This window comes from Pongo abelii, chromosome 6 (assembly GCF_028885655.2).
Source record: "Pongo abelii isolate AG06213 chromosome 6, NHGRI_mPonAbe1-v2.0_pri, whole genome shotgun sequence".
In the NCBI taxonomy this organism is placed as follows: domain Eukaryota; kingdom Metazoa; phylum Chordata; class Mammalia; order Primates; family Hominidae; genus Pongo; species Pongo abelii.
The window spans coordinates 86,658,979-86,677,410 of NC_071991.2; the positions used below are offsets into that span (position 1 = coordinate 86,658,979).

The following is an 18,432-nucleotide window of genomic DNA, read 5'->3' on the forward strand; positions in this document are numbered from 1 at the left end:
CCACCACAATAAAGTGAATATTGCAATAAAGCAAGTCACATGAATTTTTGGGATTCCAGTGGATGTAAAAGCTATATTTACACTGTACTGTAGTCTATTAAGTGTGCAGTAGCATTATGTCTAAAAATATGTACCTTAATTTAAAAGACTTTATTGCTAAAAGATGCTAATGATTATTTGAGTCTTCTGCAAGTCATAATTTTTTTGCTGATAGAGGATCTTGCCTTAATATTAATGGCTGCTGACAAATTAGTGTGGTGGCTGCTAAAGGTTGGGGTGGCTGTGGATTTGCTAAAACAGCAATGAAGTTTGCCACATTGATAGACTCTTCCTTTCCTGACAGATTTCTCTGTAGCATGTGATACTATTTGATAGAATTTAACCCAAAGTAGAACTTCTTTCAAAAGTGGAGTCAATCCTTTCAAACCCTGCCACTACTTTATCAACTAAGTTTATATTATATTTCAAATCCTTTGTTGTCATTTTAACAATGTTCACAACATCTTCACCAGAAGTAGATTCTCCCTCAAGAAACCACTTTCTTTGCTCATCCATAAGAAGCAACTCCTCATCTGTTAGGGTTTTTTTTTTTTTTTTTTGAGATGGAGTCTTGCTCTGTTGCCCAGGCTGGAGTGCAGTGGCACGATCTCAGCTCACTGCAAGCTCTGCCTCCCGGGTTCACGCCATTCTCCTGCCTCAGCCTCTTGAGTAGCTGGGACTACAGGCGCCCACCACAACGCCCAGCTAATTTTTTGTATTTTTAGTAGAGACAGGGTTTCACCGTGTTAGCCAGGATGGTCTTGATGTCTTGACCTTGTGATCCGCCTGCCTTGGCCTCCCAAAGTGCTGGGATTACAGGCCCGAACCACCGTGCCTGGCTAGGGTTTTATCATGAGATTGGAGTAATTCAGTCACATCTTCAGACCCCACTTCTATTTAGAGTTCTCTTGCTATTTCTACCACATCTGTCGTGATTTCCTCTACTCAAGTTTTGAGCCTATCCAAATTGGAATCAAGTTCCTGTTAGTGTTGATATTTTGACTTCTCATGAATCATGAATGTTCTTAATTATGAATAGTCATGTGTGTTGTCACTGCTCCACTGACCAGCTTACCTTCTAGAATGGTGAATCCTTTCTAGAAGATTTTTAATTTACTTTACCCAGATCTGTTAGAGGAGTCACTATTTATCGCAGCCATAGACTTATGAAGTGTATTTCTTAAAAAATACACCTTGAGTTCTCATTGTTCAACTCCCATATTTTTGAGGTTCACTCATGGCAGAGCATGTGTCTGTAGTTGGTTATTTTTTAATTTATGAATAATATTCCATTTTATAGATATACCACACGCTCTTTGTATGCCTATGTAACAAACCTGCACGTTCTGCACATGTATCCCAGAACTTAAAGTATAATAATAAAAAAAAATTATGTGAAGTGAAAAAAAAAATACACTTTGAAAGTCAAAATGACTACTTGATTCATCAGAAAAGATATTTTGTTAGAAGGGATGAAAACAACAATAATCTCCTCCTATATCTCCATTAGAGCTCTTGAGTGACCAGGTGCATTGTCAATGGGCAGTAACATTTAGGAAGCACCTTCTTCTGAGAAGTAGTTATCAATAATGGACTTGAAATATTTAGTAAACCGTGCTGCAAACAGATATGCTGTCATCTGACTTTGTTGTTCCATTTATAGAAAACAAACAGAGTAGATTTGGCATAACTATTAAGGCTCCTAGGATTTTTGGAATGATTATCCTCCACCTAAAGTCACCAACTGCATTAACCCACTAATAAGAATGTCAGCCTGTCCTTTGAAGCTTTGAAGCCAGGCTCACTTCACTCTAACTAGATGGCGTCTTCTTCTAGTATAAGACTTTTGTCTACAGTGAAAAATGTTTAGTGTAGCCACCTTCATCAATTACTGTAGCTAGATCTTCCTGCTAACTTACTGTAGCTTCTGAATCCTCACTTGCTGCTTCATCTTATACTTATATGTTACAGAGATAGCTTTTTTCTTAAACGTTAGGAACCAACCTCTGCTAGCTTCCAAATTTTCTTCTACAGCTTCCTTACCTCTTTCAGTCTTCATAGAATTGAAGAAAGTTAGGTTCTTGCTCTGGATTAGGCTTTAGCTTAAGGGAATGTTGTGGCTGGTTTGACTTCTATCCAAACCATTAAAATTTTCTACATATCTATTTTACTTTCTTACCACTTGCATGTTCACTGGAGTAGTACTTTTAATTTATTTCAAGGACTTTCTCTTTGGATTCACACCTTGGCTAGCTGTTTGGTGCAAGAGGCCTAGCTTTCAACCAGTCTTACCTTTGGACATGCCTTTCTTATTATGCTTAATCATTTCTCGCCTCTGTTTTAAAGTGAGAGATGTGTGACTCTTTCCTCCACTTCGGCACTTAGAGGCCATTGCAGGGTTATTAAGTGGCCTAATTTCAATATTGTGTCTCAGGGAATAGGAAAGACTGAAAAGAGGGAGAGAGATGGATTAATGGCTGGTTAGTGGAGCAGTGAGAACACACACAACGTTTATTAAGTTCACCATCTTATTTGGGCACAGCTCGTGGTGTCCTCAAACAATTACAATAGTAGCATCAAGCATCGCTGGTCACAGATTACCATAACAGATATAATAATAATGAAGAAAAAGTTTGAAGTTTTGTAAGAATTGGTAAAACATGACCTAGAAATATGAAATGAGCATATATTTGGAGAAATGGAGCTAACAGATTTGCTTGAAGTAGGGTTGCAACAAACCTTCAATTTGTGAAAAAAAAATGCAATATTTGTGAGGTGAAAAAAAGTGAAGCACAAATAAAATGAGATATATCTGTATTTGTCCTTTGTGAAAGGCTTACTTCACTTGGTATAATGTCCTCTAGGTTCATCAAGTTGTTACATATGACAGGATTTCCTTATTTTTTTTAAGGCTGAATAATATTCTATTGTATGTTTATATCACATTTTCTTTACTTACCTGTCAATGGATGTTTTACATTGTTTCAATATTTTGGATATTGCGAATGATGATATAATAAATATGGGAGTGCAGATATCTTTTCAAGATTCTGATTTCAGTTATTTTTAATTTATATCTAGAAGTGAAATTGCTGGATTATATGGCATATCTGGTTTGAATTTTTTGAAAAACCTCCATACAATTTTTCATATTGGCTGCTCTATTTTACGCTACCACCAGCAATGTGTGAGGGGCCAATTTCACAACATCATCACCAACACTTACTTTTTTCTTAAAAAAATAGTCATACTAACAGGTATGGGGTAGTATGTCATTATGGCTTTAATTTGCAATTCTCTGAAAATTGATTGGTGATGTTGATTACCTTTTCATATACCTGTTGGCCATTTGTATGTCTTCTTTGGAGAAATGTCTATCCAAGTTCTTTGTCCATTTATTAATCAGTTTATTTGTTTTGTGCTATTGAGCTATGAGAGTTTTATGTATTTTGGATATTAACCCCTTTTCAGAAATATGGTTTGCTAAATATATTATGAAACCACTGTAATTAAAACAGTATGGTACTGGCATAAAGACAATATGTAGACAAATGGAACAGAATAGCTAGTTCAGAAATAGACCCACACATATATAGCCAACTATTCTGCAACAAGTGTGCGAAGAATACACGATTGGGATAGGATTTTTTTTTTCAACAAACGGTATTAGAAAAACTGAATATCCACCTACAAAAGAGTAAAATTTGATCCTTATCTTACATTATACAAAAAAATTAACTCAAAATATTTAAATATAAGACCTGAAATTGTAAAACCGCTAATAGAAAACATAGGGGAAAATCATCTTGACATGGTCTTGGCAATGATTTCTTGGGTCTATACCAAAAGCACAGGCAATAAAAGCAAAAATAAGCAAGTGGGTTTATATCAAACTTAAATGCTTTTGCACAGCAAAGGAAACAATACAGTGAAAAAGCAATGGAAGAAAATATTTACAAACCATATATCTGATAAGTGGTTAATACCTCGTTGTGATTTTTATTTGCATTTCCCTAATGACTAATGGATGTTAAAGCATCTTTTCAGGTGCTTATTGGCCATTTGCATATTTTCTTTGGAAAAACCTCTATTCAAATCCTTTTCAAAAAAAACCTCTATTCAAATCCCATTTTGTTTGAGTTATTTGTCTTTATTGTTGAGATGTAAGAGTTGTTAATATATCCTGGGTACTAGTTCCTTACTGGATATGCACTTTTCAAATATTTTATTCCCTTATATGGGCTGTCTTTTCACTTTCTTAATGGTGATGTTTGAATCACAAAATATTTTAATTTTATTGAAGCACAATTCACTTTTTTTTCTTTTGTTGCTTGTGATTTTGCTGTTATGTCTAAGAAATTGTTGACAAATCAAGGTCATGAAGATTTACCTATTTTCATTTGTGAGTTTTACAGTTTTAGAAGTTGCATGTAAGTCTACAATCTACTTTGAGTTCATTTTTGTTTATGGTGTGAGGGAGCTTTTCCAATTTTATTCTTTTATATATCAATATCCATTTGTCCCAGAACCATGTGTTAAAACGACTCTTCTTTCTCTGTTGAATTGTCTTGGCACCCTTGTCAAAAATCAATCATAAACATAAGGATGTATTTTTGTATTCTCAATTCCATTTCATTCATCTCTATTTCTGTCTTTATGTCAATACCATATTGTTTTGATTGTTGTAGTTTTGTAGCTAGGTTACAAAATTGGGAAGGGTGAGTTCTCCAAATTTGTCCCTTTTTTTTTTTCAAATTGTTTTCCCTATTCTGGATTCTTCTGACTCCATATGAATTTTAGAATCAGCTTTTGGCCAGGTGTGGTGGCTCACGCCTGTAATCCCAGCACTTTGGGAGGCCAAGGCGGGTGGATCACGAGGTCAAGAGATCGAGACCATCCTGGCCAACATGGTGAAACCCCATCTCTACTAAAAATACAAAAATTAGCTGGGTGGTTTGTAGTCCCAGCTACTCAGGAGGCTGAGGAAGGAGAATAGCTTGAACCTAGGAGGCAGAGGTTGCAGTGATTTTGATAAAGATTACGTTGAATCTGTAGATCAACTTGGGGATTATTGCTATCTTAACAATATTAAGTCTTCCAATTCACAAACACTAATAAATGATTGTTAATTTTTAAAATTTTTTTCAATGTTTTATTGTTTCCAATGTCTGAGTCTTACACTTCCTCGATTACTTATTTATAAGAATTCTGTTCTTTTTGATGTTATTGATAGTGTGATTATTTATTGATTTCATTTTTAGATTGTTTATTGACAGTGCATCAAAATACAACTGATTTTTGAGAACCGACCTCATGTCCTTCAATGTTGTTGAAATTGTAGGCCAGGTGCAGTGGCTCATGCCTGTAATCCCAGTGCTTTGGGAGGATGAGGCAGGTGGATCACCTGAGGTCAGGGGTTCGAGACCAGCCTGGCCAACATGGTGAAACCCCCGTCTCTACTAAAAATACAAAATTAGCCAGGCGTGGTGGTGGGCACCTAAAATCTCAGCTACCCAGAGGCCGAGGCAGGAGAATTGCTTGCATCCGGGAGGCAGAGTTTGCTGTGAGCTGAAATTGTGCCATTGCACACCAGCCTGGGCAATAGAGCAAGATTCCATCTCAAAAAAAATGTATATATATATATAATATATATATGAAATTGTTTATTCATTCTATTATAATGGGTTTTTGTGGGAATCTAAGGCTTTGAGTGTTATAATAGTTTCATCTGTTAGTTTTTCCCCATTCCTCAGCTGCCTTTTTTTCAAACAAACTCAATCTGCTTTATCTAATTTTGGCTTTTTAGGTGTAAGAGTTAGATTGAATAATATGTTATACCTTACACTGTCCTCTCCTGATTTATTATCTCATTTTTATAGACAAGAGAAGTAACTATCATTTGCAAGCCTGTTTTCAGGGACACTGTTGGCAATACTGGAGAGTCCTGGCAATAGGTGGTGGTTTGTGGCCCCAGTTATAAAGTCTGCAGCCTGATGGGAGCTTCCAGCCAAAACATTTTAATGAAGTTTTTGAGTCAGTCATGACTAGGGTGGTCATAAAATTTATCATCACACTGAAAATTTTGAGAGTTAATGAGGGAGGGGATGTGTGTTATGAATTATGATATCAATACAACAAGCATAAACCCTGAGTATACTGGAGAAACTAGGATGTATCATCACCCTAGTCATAATGATTGGCAACAGATGGATTTTCAAATGCAAATGAGGCAAAATGGTAAAGGCAAACCAGGAGCAGCAAGTGTGGAACCAGAAGGTGACTATGGGAACAGAGGAAGGGAACAAGAGTTAAAAAGATAAGATCAGAAAAGACAATCTATATTGATATACTGGTTAAAAGCATGGGTCCTGGAGCCAAATTACCTGGGAAAAAAATACCCACTCTGCTACCTATTAGCTGTGTGATTTTGAGAAAGTTGCTAGAACTTCTCAGTGCCTAGTCTACTCATCTATAAAATAGGCTTACTATTAACCTCATATCATAGAATTGTGATGAGGATCATATGAATTAATATACATGAAGATTTACAACACTTGCCATATAGTGTATGCTATATAAACATGATACAGTGTTTTAATGTCTGTAGTGATTAATTTTGTGTCTTGCAAAGGAGTATATCCTGAGGACTGAACACAGTCCAGAAGCTCACTGATAAGCAGAAGTTTGACAAATCCATCTTGTTGACTGTATTATAGCTGAGAGGAAGCTTTAGTGGATTTGCTATGTAATGTTCCTCTTCAATAGTGCTCTATACTGGGCCCCAATATTCTTTTTAAAAAAATTTCTCAGAAGCATTTTCTCATTTTGTTTTCAAAATACATCCCTGGGGAGGTCTATGAAAGCTTCTATGATCTTTGAAAGAGACATAAAATTAGTAGGATTCAGCATGGAATTTGTAGCACAAAATCACCAGCTACCCAGAAACCAATTTGATGGAGTGATATGTTAGCTGATATTTCTAAAGTCTAATTTCAAACTTTTAAATGCTAAAAAACACTGAGAATCTTCTTCCTCTATCAGTAACAGAAATATTGTGAAATATTTTGGGGGACCACCTACAATTTAACGTTTTTTTCCAGGTAGGATAACTCTTTATAGGTAATATTCTATAAAAGTCAAATCCAGTATTGTTTTTGCTTAGTTTAAGCAGTTCTTTTTCTTATGGAAAAAATACTAAAAGATTTGAGATGAACTATTTGTCTAATTTGTCTTACTATTTTTCAAAGGTATATAAATTAAATATTTTTTCATTTTGTTTACTTTTTAAATTAATGCATAGTATTTTACATGTTTATATGATAGACATGATATTTTGTTACATCCATAGAATGTGTAATGATCCAGTCAGGTATTTGGAGTGTCCATCACATTGAGTATTTGCCATTTGGATGTGTTGGGAACAATCTGAATTCTCTCTTCTTGCTACTTTGAAATATATAACATGTTATTACTCTACCCTGCTTTTGAATGGCAGAAATTATAACTTTATCTAACAATATTTTAGTACTCATTAATCTACTTTTTTCATCTCCCATACCCTCCACTTCCTTTGAATCTATGATGTTGATAGGGTAGTGCACTTTGGTTTTGATGCTAGATGAGTGTAGTAGTGTAGACTCTGTATAATCTCTTTGGCTGTAAATAGCATCAGTAGAATCTGAGGTTTCCTCAGTTGCTTAGGGTGCAATTATTAGTGGAGGCTATGGTACAGTTTTGCTGGATATTTGGATGCCGGGTAGACCAGGCTTCAGACCTTAGTGGTGGCACCAGTGGACTGAGCTTGCCTGTTTGTGGGCCCCAGAATGGCTTAGGTAGCACTAGTGTTTGAGGGTCCTGGTGGGCTGATTCTTGGGACTCCAGGTGGCTTACTCAGATCCCAGTATGGCAGGTGTGGGCTGGGAAGTGGGAAGGTTTTGGGGCCCTTGGCCATCCTATGTGGCATGGGCAGTGGCAGCGCCAGTGGCAAAACAACCCTCTGGTTCCTGAGTGGTGCAGGCTGGTGTTGGCAGTGGCTGCAATGGGCTGAATGGCTGAGTCTCCAGGCCTGCATGTGGTGTATGCAAGTAGGTCCCAGCTGTGGTGGTAGTGGCTGGGTGGGTAGGCCCATGGGAGGAATGTTCCAGTGCCAGCAATGGTGTACTGGGCTGAGTGAGTGTGGCCCCCTAGACTGTGTGCTTTGGCACAGTGGGAAGGGGTGAAGCTGTGCCAGGCAGGCTGGCCCTCAGCTTCCCTGATGATATGTATAGGTACTAGCCATGGTAGGCAGGGGTGGGGCAATCCTCAGGCCACCAGTGGAAGGCTAGGGTGGGAGACACCAGTGGCTGGGCTGTCGGGTGGGAAGCATGCATGTTACTTATACTTCATTCCTGGGAGCACTCATCCTTCAGCCTGGATGTGGTAGCCTGCAACTGTATGCACCTCAGCCCTGAAGTCAGCAGTCAGGTCTTCTTTTGAGTCTCAGTCCCAGCACTGCAGGGCTACAGAGTAGTCCTCAGTCTGTTGGGGGTGGGACTCTGAATGGCACCTTGCTCAGCCCTGGTGGTAGCCTTCACCTTGGTGACACTTCCACATGTATAGCAGCCCACAGTTGCTCATGCCTAGGTCCTGGGTGCAGTAGCTGTCATTTCTCTGGGCCTTCCACCCCAGCACAGCTGGGTTCCAAGACAGTGCTCAGTATATGGGTGCAGGGCTCTAGAATTGTGTTTCACTTGCACCTCAGTTCTAAAGACAGTATCCCAGACCTCTGTTGCCCCTCTGCCCCATGTGCAGTAGCCTGTGGTACTCGTGCTTCAGCCCTTCGGGCAGCAGCCGATGCTTGTCTTGCACCTCAGCTACAGCACCACTGGGCTCCAGGACAGTGTGCAGTGTGTTAGGGGTGGAGTTCTAAAAGGGCACCTTGCTGTAGCTGCTAAGGTCTCAGGGAATGTGAGAGATCCAGCATGAGCTTCCTCCATAGGGCAGAGTCGTGGTTGTATGATCTCTCTGTAGCTCCCTATGTTAGTTTCAGGGCCCAAGAGAGTCAACGGGCTGTCCCATGAGCAGGATTGCAGGAGTCCATGGTGGGAATGTGGATTGCTGAGGGTCTCTCACTTACACTTTCCCCATATTAGCCTCTCTTGGCTCCCAGCAGATTCTGGCTGAGTAGGCTGCCTCACTTCCTTCTCCTTTCTTGCTTTAGATATTTCCTATCACTTTTCTGTTAGATTCCAGTGTTCTCTCTTGGATGGTTTTTCCAAAGTGTGATTATCTACTTGCTATTTTGGTTTTTGTTGTGTGTGTGGAAGAAGTGAATACAAAATGCCCCTAGACTGCCATCTTGAAGCCTCCCCTGAAAGTTAAATATTTACTTGTATCGAGAATATTTACTTGTATCTAGAAACTGTACTTTTGATAGAATTAAAATTTTTCCCCCGCAATGTTGAAGGTGTTAGCTATTAGAAGAACTTCATTGAAAAAATATTTTTAATTTATGCTAAGAAAAAAGCTTACTTTTTTCCTGTTTATTAATGTATTTAAGGTAACAATCAGAAATTTGGATCCTTTATTACTTCTTAGTCATAATGTGCTGTGAACCCATTTGTAACTGTTGGGCTTTATGGTGAATCTGGATTCAAATATTAAGATGCGGTTTTGTCGTACTCCAGTTGGTAGTATAACTAAATTTATAAGAGTTGAATATTGACCTAGCAACTAGGTCTGATTTTTTATGAGGATTCTTTTTATGATATGAGGTAACTTTATACAACTGATAAGTTTTGCATTTAGTTCTTTGCTTTCTAGTTGGCTACTGCTATGCTTTACCTTATTTTAAAGAGAAATTTCAATTTGTATTGAATATAAAGATTTGAAGGTGATTGTTCCATTTAAGATGAGTATTTTTTCCCCACAAAGGAATTATCCTGGTCATTATCAAAGGAATAAGCATTCCTTGCTTCGAGATTCAACAAAAATTTATCTTATAAAATATAGAACTAGCTTAAAGGAATATTGCCACTTCCATCTTAGAGAGGAGAGTTTTTGCCCTTTGAAAGACCTCCAGTGTGGTTTTACTGATTGTGCACATTTCAGCTGAGTAGCCATCCTTTATCAGGAGAGAAAGAATAATTGGATATTTTATCTTATGGGGTTTGATAATAATTCCTCTTGCTCAAGTATGTTGAACTCTGGGAAGAGAGAGTTCAAATTAAACAACTTTGGAGTCTTCTGAAATGGAAGGAACAAATATCCTAACTTTCTCCCTAGTACTTGTGCCTAGGGATATAAGCCAGTGTACATCCCATATCCCTGACAAAGGCCCAGGGGCAGAGAGAGTAGCCATGAGTTTCCAGAAATAAAATCCTTTTGAAGAAAAGAATATCTATGTTGGCAATTTAGGATCGCATGGGTTCATTAGGAAGCCTGATTTCAATCATTATTTATGCTTAAAATTTACAACTTATCTTTTAAAAATATTTGGATCATAGCACTCAATATTTTAAAGTAAATTCTAAATGGCCATTGAGCTAGGTTTACAATGTCTAAAATAGCTACCATAGTGCCCAAGCATATGTAAACACTAAAAGTTTTATCTTTTTATATGAATAAAGACAAATTATGAAATTAAGACTATTAGACACTAGGAAGAGAAAAACTCCCCTATTGCTGTGGCAAGTTGTATTAGATGGTGTGCAGACAAACTAGGTGATAAAGACTCTCTCCTTAACCTACCTTTAGTCAGACTCCTCTGAAATTTCTTCTCAACTAGGCCTTATAGGGTGTCCATTTTCATCTTTGCATTGCCCAGTTCTAGCAAGAATGTTGCTAATTCAGTTTAGCAATAATTGCCTATCCTCAATATCTGATCAACGTCCTCATTCCCCATGCTTAATATCTTATCACCCAGGCCTACCTTCAACAAGAATCTTGTCAAGTAGGTTTAGCCAAAAATGCCCCTGGCCTGTAATATTTTCTCTTAGTAATTTTCTATCTGCTGATCCTCAGCCTACTCCTTGACTATAAAGCCCCACTTGTCTTTGCTGTGTTTGGAATGGAGCCTAGTTCTTTGCTGAAGTCTCCCTCACCCATTGCAGTTGTTCCTGAATGCAGCCCTTAACTACTGTCCAGCTCTTGTTTCCTTTGACATAGGTAACCTTGAGAATAACTCAATACATGTTTGTCAAATATCATTTCATTATGTCTTTAATCCATAGAATTAAGTATTATTAGTAAGCCAATTTGAATCCTGCCTTGTCATATTGTACTTACAGGGTGGTATTTGCTTTTGATAATGGTCATGGACCATGCATTAAGTATTAGGGAAGGAAGAAATGTGAAGTTGAGAAAGAATACAAGAAAATTTAGTTCCTTGAATAAACACTGTTTGGAAATTGGTAAATAAGCCAACAGTTATTGCTTAAATCAAGTCATGACAAAGCATAGCAGTTTGGATGTGTTCCCTATCCATCTGCTTCCTGATAGCTGGGTATGACTCAAATCAAAGGCTTGGCTGTCCTCATAGCTGCCTCTGCCTTAGTACAGAACAAAAAATCCAAGGGAGGTCAATAAGGGTCAGGAATTGTCCTAGCTCAAAACTGGGTAAAGAGATGCTCAAGAACCCTTCTCTTTCCATGTCTGATTATAGATCAGGATGTACAATGAAAAAGCAATGAAAATTCTCAGTACACAATAGTGATTGGCAAGTTAGCAGAGTTCAAAATCCAACTGTAGAATATTCTTGCCAAGCCATATTTCCACTGGCTGTCATTATCAGGCCTTGATTCTTGGAGGTGGTTGGGTGGAGTCAGAGGAGCAAAGGCCTTGGGGCAGAGACCTGTGGTCCCCTCATACCACCTCTGTTACCCATTAACCAGAATATAATGCATATAATGTACTCCTCTGTGCTTCAGTTTTCTCATCTGCAGACAGTGTACTATGTGAAAGGTGCCCAGAACAGGGCCCTTTTATACACTCAGCAGATGTAATTGAGCCCTTAACTAATGTGCCACACGTGAAGCTGGGCACTGTGATACTGTAGTGGAGTTTAGAGTCTGTCTGGAAACAGGAAAAAAAAAAAGTAAATGTGCAAATATCACAATCATTAATTTTTAATAGCTATAAATTAAAAGTAAAACACAGGATCTTGAGATAAATGGCAACTATAAAGCCCTACGTCAGGTAGGATGATTAGATTAGCCGTCCTTTAAGTCGAGACCTAACAGATTAGAAACAGCTTTTCACCTTTAACCTCTGCCTTTAGCCCCTTAAAAAATTGGTGTCCTTCACCAGGAAAACAGAATCTTCAAGGCCTGAGAGTATGTCGAAAAGTGAGGGTGTTAGGGTCGGATTAGGTGTGACCCTGAAGGTTATGAAAAGAAGTTTGGATTTTTATGAAAATTAGGTGGAGAATTAATTGACACATGGTTAGCATCAAATACATGGTAACTATTATTATTGTTATTAATATTATTATTCCAATCTGATTTTATGTGTTCTCAGTCATGTTTTACAGAAGAAAAAGAGGAAAATAAGTACATTGTAGGTGACACACACTCACACACACACACATACACAGGAATGAAATTTCATCAAACAGCAATAGTCCCATTAATGTTTTTGGCAACAATTTAGTTAGTCAGCTGTTTTCTTCAATTAAAACTCAAACCGATATGTAACAAAATAATGCCTCCATAGAGGTTATTTAAATTTTATTACAGTTACCAGCCTTTCATCTACTTCTTTAAGATAAAGGGGCCCTTTTAAAATGTTGCTTACAGCTACTTAGGGAAATGCAATGGTTATTGAAGTTGAAGTACAATTAGGTCAATCTCTCTATAGATAATACATATAACTAAAAGTCTCCAGGCCTAAAGCAAAAATATACATATATTCATAATGTGACAATTATCAAAATTAGGCCTAAAGATTAAGGTAAGAACATGTGAAACATTCAATGGAATGGTCAGGATATTAGAAAAAGTAGATGTGTGCATATATGTATACACACATACATACATATACACTTATACATATATACACATATGTGATATGTATATGTAATATATGTAGTACATATATGTGTGTTATGTGTATATATGTATGTATATATGTATATGTGTATATGTGTATGTATATGTATATGTGTATATGTATGTATGTATGTGTGTATATATGTAAACATTTCCAGAACACAGCCTAAGGAAGTTGCTAACCCGTCATTTTCCTGTCCAAATTTTTATTGGTTACATATATATCTGTGGCTCTCAACCTTCAATACAGAAGTAGAAGAAATATTATGTTTTATAAGGATAACTTCATTCCTTTTCTCTGTTTCAATCAGCCGATTTAAAATGAAATGTAACAGAAATACTTTGATTCTAAGCTCTTTGTGAGTTCTCTGTAAAATTGGTTTTTGTGTGTGTGTTGGAGGGGACAAAGTGGGGAAAGGGAGGGACAAGAGAATGTACCAGGGAGTTAATTGCGATGTAAATGAGATAACAAAGTCTTGTAAAATGTACCTGTCCATACGCAGCTCCCTAAGTAACAAAACCTTTCAAGCAACTTTCTAGAGGAGGACTGTAGGAATAATGAAAAATTTTGAATAGTTACAAAAAATCCCAGCAAATAGTTTTGGCTTTCTGAAGATCTGTGAGTTGCCCATATTGATTTCCATGTATCGAACAGTTAATAAGAAAAAAAAATTAGCAGGACATGGAGGATTACATAGTCAAGACAATAGGAAACTACATCCAAGGATCTTGATCGGTGCCCCAGGATTAGAAAACGTCCTAAAGACTTAAACTCAAAAAAGACATTGTTATTTTTCTTTTTAAGATCCATTTATGGCTAATGTATTATAAAATTTTGCCTTTTCTGTATTGTTTCATTCTCAGGGACTTGACTTTGTGATCAGGGTCATATAATGGAAATTTGCAAAACTTGGCATCATGCTGCTGTAAGAATATAAAAAAAAATGCTTTACTGTAGCAATCTATCAGGAAAATTTATTCACATTTGATTCTCCTGTAGTATGTAGGGACCTTGGGAATTTAAGTGTGACTCTTTTGTTAATCACTAGTGTCTCCTTGGCTTTGTTTCTTTAGTCCACTCTTAATAGGTCGATGATGAGGAGTCCCTAAGCGAAATACACGCTGAGCCAGAATATGCTTCTGACATGTAGAGCTTTCAAATGAAGGATCACTTTCACCAAAGATTCCTAAATGGAAAACTGCAGTGATGAAGTTGCAGACAGTGATGTTTCTAAAACCCAAATCTGATTATGTTATTTCTCTACTTAAATGCTATTGGGAGCTCCTCATTTCATTTTGAATGATGTCCAGATTCCTTAATATAGTTTATAAGGCCTTGCATGCCCTCTGCTTCTTTTCCAACTCATCTCTTATCATTCAATCCTAGAACTCTTCCTCTCAGAAACAACAACTGTCCTGCTATTCTTGTACACATTGGCCTCACTCTTTCAAGCTACTGTATGTTTGCTACCCAGAGTCCTCTTTTCCCTTCTTCATGCCTGGATCGGCCCTACATTTGTCCAGTCACATGTTTCTTCCTACATGATGCTTTCCTTGATTCTCCAGGGTGAGATAGGCATGTTTCCTATTTGCTTTAAGGCCTGATATTTTCCACATCCCAACACTTTTTACACTGAATTGCACATAGCTCTTTATTGCTCTGTGACCTGTTAACTCTAATGGGGTGGGGATTCTGTCTGTTTCATTCACTTTGGTATCACTATGTCTAGCACAGATTAGTGCCCTGTGAATGTTGTTTGAATGAGTGAATACATAAATGAAATGATCCATCCTTGTGAAATTTTACCAAGTTTAAAATATATATACTTGTGCTTGCCTTGGTAGTGCATATACTAAAGCTGGAATGATACAGAGAAGATTATCACGGCCCCTGAACAAGGATGACATTCAAATTCGTGAAGCATTCCATTTTTTAAATAAATTCTGGAGATCTATTGTATAGCATGGTAACTATAATTAGCATTAATGTATCAATTATATACTTGAAAATTGGTAAAAGAGTAGATCTTAAGTGGTCTCACTGCAAAAAATTGATAAGTATGAGAGAAAATGAATATATTAATTCACTTATTTTAATCATTTCACAATGGATACATGTAAATCAAAATATCACTTTGTATATGTAAATATAACAATCTTTATTTGTCAATTATACCTCTGTAAAGCTGTGGGGGAAGGGAAGGAAAAAACAAATAACATGGCAAAAATATAAATATATGTAATACACACACACTTATACTTAAAATATAAGGCAATCTGTTAATTATGTCCTTTATTTCCTTTTCCTAACAATTTTAACCTCAGCTTATCTATCAACAACTTGCTGTTTGTCATTCAGAGACATAGTTAGAATGTCCTAATTTTAATTTGTACAATTTTCCTTCTGAGTAAGAATTCTTGTTAGTCAATAGGTGTGTCTTTCTTGACTTTACCAAATTTCTTGAAATGATGTCATTTGCAAGCTTCATTTTTCTCAGCAGTGTGAATTTTACTGCCTGATCTAACATCCACCAAAAGAACTTTTTCAATATTTAACATGAGATTCTCTTTGACAACGCTAAAGACCTGTTCTCAGTCCTGATCCAACTCCATCACAAATCAGAGACAACCTCATCTGTGTATTCTGAGTACAGCAAACCCCATATTTACTTGAAGGACCAAATAATGATAGCACAAACTCCCACTACCCTGGTTGTCAGAAAATCATCAACTTTAATGTGTTTACAATTATTTATGGGTGTCCTCAAAGGATTACCTGTCTAGGTATGAATTTGGAAAACCAAGATTTACCACTTTGCCTCCTACCTGCTTTTCTGCTCTTGTTCTATCTTCCACTCGTCTCACTGAAGACTTGGGGTAGCTTCCCTGATCTCCCTGTCTGCATTAACAAAGCCAATGTTCATTCCAAGGTGCTTATTCCAGATGCTCCCAAACATCCAGTCCTCAGAGTGTGGAAGTTCTGCTGAGTTTCAGCAGAAATAGATGGAACAGGCAAAAACGACATTTTCTCCAATGTTACACCTTTTTTTTTTCTTTTCTTTTTGAGATGGAGTCTCACTCTGTTGCCCAGGCTGGAGTGCAGTGGCACCATCTTGATCTCCACTCACTGCAACCTCCACCTCCCAGGTTCAAGCGATTCTCCTTGCCTCAGGCTCCCAAGTAGCTGGGATTACAGGTATGTGCCACCATGCCTGGGTAATTTTTTGTATTTTCAGTGGAGACGGGGTTTCACCACGTTAGCCAGCATGGTCTCTATCTCCTGATCTCATGATCTGCCTGCCTCTGCCTCCAAAGTGTTGGGATTACAGGCATGAGCCATTGCACCTGGCCATGTTACACCATTTTTATCACTTGGCTCTGTACACAGAGTTGACAAAATCTCTCTGGAAAGCTCCTCTCTGCTTCCAGGCTTCATTCTTTGCCCAGCACGTCTCATTGCACAGTCCGTCCTAGCAAATACTTTTGCCATCACTCTCAGAAATTACTCTCTTCTAAACATGGGAAAACTATGTGAAAACAATTTTATATAATCCATTGAACCTCTATCCACTATCCCTTCTGTAGTCCCCAATTAACCAAATTTTCTTTTTTTTTTCTCCACTGAAATTACAAACCCTACTATGCACAGTAATGTGAGTAATCAGATGATATATGAAGGGGAAAGAGAGAGGCAGGTATGTTTTGCAGCAACTATACAGGTTTTTTTTTTTCATTCACACCTATTGGAGACTAATAGAGTAGTATAGGGGTTTTCAAAGTGAACTGCAATTATATTAGCCTTGATAAAAATTCAATATATATATTCAATTGTCATCATTTATGGATTCTGTATTTGGGAATTTACCTACTAGCTAAATCAAAAAAATTGAAAAAAAAACTTTTACATTAGGTTCAGGGGTACATGTGAAGGCACTGGTACAAAAACAGAGACACAGACCAATGGAACTTGTTGCTTGTTGGCTACATATATGTGAAACTGCGTATCACAGAGGTTTGGTGTACAGATTATTTCACCACCCAGGTAATAAGCATAGTACCTGATTGGTAGTATTTCCATCCTTTCCCTCTTTCCTCCCTCCACCTTCAAGTAGGACCGTGGGTCTATTATTTGTTTTAATATGTACTCAAAGTTTAGTTCCCACTTACAAGTAAGGACATGCAGTATTTGGTTTCTGTTCATGTTAGTTCACTTAGGATAACGGTCTCCAGCTCTATCCATGTTGTTGCAAAGAAGAAGATCTCATTCTTTTTTTTTTTATGGATGCATAGTATTCTGTGGTGTATGTGTACCACATTTTCTTTATTCAGTATATCAGTGATGGCATTTAGGTTGATTCCATATTTTTACTCTTGTGAATAGTGCTGCAATAAACATATATGTGTGTGTCTTTAGGGTAGAATGATTTATATTCCTTTGGCTATATACCCAATAATAGGATTGATGGGTCGAATGGTAATTCTTCTGGGAATTCTTTGAGAAATCACCAAACTACTTCCCACAATGGCTGAACTAATTTACTTTCCAATCAGCAGTATATAAGCATTCCCTTTTTTCTGCAACCTAACCAGCATCTGTTATTTTTTGACTTTTTAATGATGGCCATTCTGACTTGTATGAGATGGTTGCTCATTGTGGTTTTGATTTGTGTTTCTGTAATGATTAGTGATATTGAGCATTTTTTAATGCTTGTTGGCTACATATATGTCTTCTTTTGAAAGCGTCTGTTCATGTCCTTTGTCCACTTTTTAATGAAGTTGTTTGTTTTTTGCTTGTTGAATTGACTAAGTTCTTTATAGATTCTGGATATTAGACCTTTGTCATATGCATAGTTTACAAATGTTTTCTCCCATTCTGTAAGTTGTGTGTTTACTCTGTTGTTAGTTTCTTTTGCTGTGTAGAAGTTTGTTCATTAGTTTAATAAGGTCCCATTTTTCAAATTTTGTTTCAATTGTTTTTGGTGTGTTTGTCATTAAATCATTGTCAGGTCCTATGTCAGAATGACATTTCCTAGGTTATATTCTAGGGTTTATATAGTTTTAGGTTTTGTATTTAAGTCTTTAATTCATCTTGAGTTGAGTTTGCATATGGTAGGGAAGGGATCCACTTTCAACCTTCTGGTTATGGCTAGCCAGTTATTCCAGCACCATTTTTCAAATAGGGAGTCCTTTTCCCCATTGCTCATTTTTTTTTTTTTTTTACTTTATCAAAGATCAGATGGTTGTAGGTGTGTAGCTTTATTTCTGGGCTCTCTGTTCTGTTCCATTGGCCTACGTGTCTCTGTCTTTGTACCAATGCCATGCTGTTTTGGATACTGCAGCATTGTAGTATAGTTTGAAGTCAGGTAAT

At 37.2% G+C, this 18,432-nt stretch overlaps 1 non-coding gene across 1 annotated transcript; it reads left to right on the forward strand.

Moving 5' to 3' along the window:
- The first annotated feature begins 14,893 nt into the window (after positions 1 to 14,893).
- On the forward strand, positions 14,894 to 15,000 carry LOC112134558 (U6 spliceosomal RNA). Its single transcript, XR_002915959.2, has one exon. It is a non-coding gene; the product is annotated as a U6 spliceosomal RNA (small nuclear RNA).
- Positions 15,001 to 18,432: the final 3,432 nt, after the last annotated feature.